Raw genomic sequence first — 3,527 nt, 5'->3', positions numbered from 1 at the left:
GTTACTTAAATGTGTTTTTTTATCTTCAAGGGGAGCAAAAATTGTTTCGAATAACCGAAATTTTGAACAACTGCAGGTTCAAATAACTGCATTTCTGCATAACAGAATTTACATGAGTTTGTTAAAGACAATTCAGAGGGAATAAAAATTGCTTCGAATAAGAAGAAAACTTTAATAAGTGCCGTTTCGAATAACCGGGAGTTTACTGTATAATAAATAAATAAATATGTATATATATAAAAACATATATATATATATATATATATATATATATATATATATATATATATATAATTTATATATATATACATATATATAATTTATATATATATATATATAATTTATATATATATATACATATGTAATTTTTTTATCTATATATTTTATATATAATAATAATAATCCATTTATTTAACCATAAAATATGAAAGTTTACAATAATATTTATAAACTCACATAAATAAGGTTAGGTGTCACTCATATAGTTAAAAACTAGTCAATGGAGTGATACCTGAACCTATAATTATAAATTATATATATAAATAAGTTATATATATATATATGTATGTATATATATATATATATATATATATATATATATATATATATATATTTACTTTTTAAATTTAATAATAGTTAAACTAATTTAATAACATTTTTTTTTACATTTGCTTTCAGACTACTAATGGTACAAGTTTTGTTTTTTGATTTAGATTCTGTATCTCGATGATATCCTGGCCTATTGATACGATATCCTGTTAATTGTATTTTTATATATTGCATAAATATATATGCAAACACTCACACACTTAAATTTTAAAGAAAATATTTATATTTTTATATAAATATCTATAAATTGTATATGTTAAGCTTTTTTATATTTATCATTGTATATTACTGTTTGTATTAAAAATTGATTTTGGAAATATTGCGAGGGCAGAGTTTAACTTACAATATATTTTGATTTGCCAATTTAATATATATTATAGCCACGTTTAATTACGTTTAATAATATTTTGCGATATTTTATACAGCGCATTTAAGCGTTGATTCAACGTTATATTTCAACCTTTACTCGACGTCTTTGAGTCACGTTAAATCGACGTTTTACTAACAACGTTACAAATCCTTGCAAAATAGACTACTTTAACAGCGTTTATGCAACGCTTTTTAGGTAACGTTTTTTCAACGCTAAGTTGCGACGTTTATTCAACGCTTTTTATGTAACGCTTTTTTAACGTTTAGATGCGACGCTTTTGTAACGTCATTTAGTAACGTTTTTTCAACGTTACGCAATAACGTTTAATCAACGTCTATTAAATAACGTTACATATCTTTGCAAAATCGATTACTTTGTCAACGTTTCCGCAACATCTTTTGCGACCGGTTTTCAACGTTGATTCAACGTTGTCATGTTTGCTGGGCACATACACACATATACATACACACACATACCTATACACTCATATTGACACACATGCATACACATATACACACATTTATACACATACATATATATATACCCACACATGCATACGCACATACACATTTAATTATTGTACGAAAAAGCCGAACATAAATGTAAAGATTCTTAAAAAAAAAGTATAAAATAAAAAATATATACAAGAGAGAGTAATTTTTAATAAGACTATTAACAGTAATTAGAGTTGCCAGATGTCCTGTTTTTTTAATTGATTGAGAAAAATATTTCGAAAAATTGAGTTTTCAGTTTTAAAAGAATAAGGGAGATTGTTTCAAGCATTGGTGCACTGATGCCTAACTGATGCGCTGCCAAACTTTATTGTCCTAGTATGTTCTACAAAGATATTGGAGCATGAAGAGGATCTTAGAAACAGAGAATGTTTGTTACACAATTGAAGGAAAAAGTTCTTGATGGAAATTGGAAGTTTATCATGAAGATAATCCCACACAAATAAACAACTTAAAAAAGTAATATTGTCGTTTAGCCTAAGAATTTTTGATAATTTATACAGCAGAGAAACATTGTCAAACAGGTAATTTTGAAAGTAAATAATTTTAAAGGCTTTATTTTGAAGTGAAACTAGTTGGTTTAAGGGATTTTTTTTACCCCAAATCTGACACGCACACCTAAGGTGCGATCCAAGTATGGCATGATAAATACTCATAAGTGTTTCAAAATTTACGAAATGCCTGATCTTGGCTTCATAGATTTGGCTGAATCGCAGTATGTTGCTACATACCGTGATTCAGCGTTTTTTTATAAACTCTAAATGTATCTTCAGTGCATCTTTTTTAGGGCTGTCCTGAACAAACGTGTCACAGAATTTAGCCGATAAAACGGTTTCGTAAAATCCGGATTTAAGCGTATATTTATTAGAATACATTAACATAATATATATATATATATATATATATATATATATATATATATATATATATATATATATATATATATATATATATATATATATATATATATATACATTTTTTATACATATATATATATTCATATATTAAATATGTATATGTATATAATACTAAAAATAATTAATATAAATAATAATAATAGATAAAGTTATATTATTTACAAGATAATGAAATAATGAAAGATAATGAAAAGATAATGTTATTTTATTTTTCTTAATATTATTAATTGTTATAATTATTGTAATGGACATTTTAAAAGTTATTAATATAATAATATAAAAGTCTTTTGTATTTTCATAATAATAGCAAAGTTTCTTTGTTATTGAAAAAAAAATTAAAATTAAATAAAAAATCTGAATTAATTTCTAAATGTAAGCACGAAAATAAATACCTCCAAATATAAATCCAAAGAAAATTATTTCATAATTACTTTGTGTAACTTCCCGTTAACAAAAAAATATAGTAATTAAAAATTTTTTATAATAATTTATAACTTCCTGTAAAATATTTTTTTCTATAAATTGAATTTTTTTTGAGATTTAGTAACTCTTCCTGATGATCCAGCAATGGTGAAACTTCAAGTCGAAGATAAAAGTTAGATAAGTGTTTTTTACTAATTACTAATTATATATATATATATATATATATATATATATATATATATATATATATAGATATATATATATATATATATATATATATATATATAAATATATTATATATATTATATATATATATATATATATATATATATATATATATTTATATATTTATATATATATATATATATATATATATATATATATATATATTCACACAGAGAGAAAGAGAATGACCAACTTAAATTACTTGATACATGTATATGATATAATCATTGAAACGTAGGCATTTAGTATTAGACAGTCATAATAATTTTATAATTAAATTTTTATGTTTTTTTGCACTTTACTTAAGAATGTAAAAAAAATAAAACTAAAAAAATTGAAAATTCAACGAAAATTGAAAAACAGCGAAGCAAACGCACATAAAACCGTTTATGGAATAATAAAGTGATGATACCAGCAATTAAAACTGTTAAAAATAGAGTTTCACAGCAAGCAGCATGTAAAGTTTTTGAC

The sequence above is a fragment of the Hydra vulgaris genome, chromosome 15 (assembly GCF_038396675.1).
Source record: "Hydra vulgaris chromosome 15, alternate assembly HydraT2T_AEP".
Taxonomy (NCBI): Eukaryota; Metazoa; Cnidaria; class Hydrozoa; order Anthoathecata; family Hydridae; genus Hydra; species Hydra vulgaris.
The sequence above is the reverse complement of the archived record's forward strand: the minus strand, read 5'-3'. Positions refer to the sequence as shown.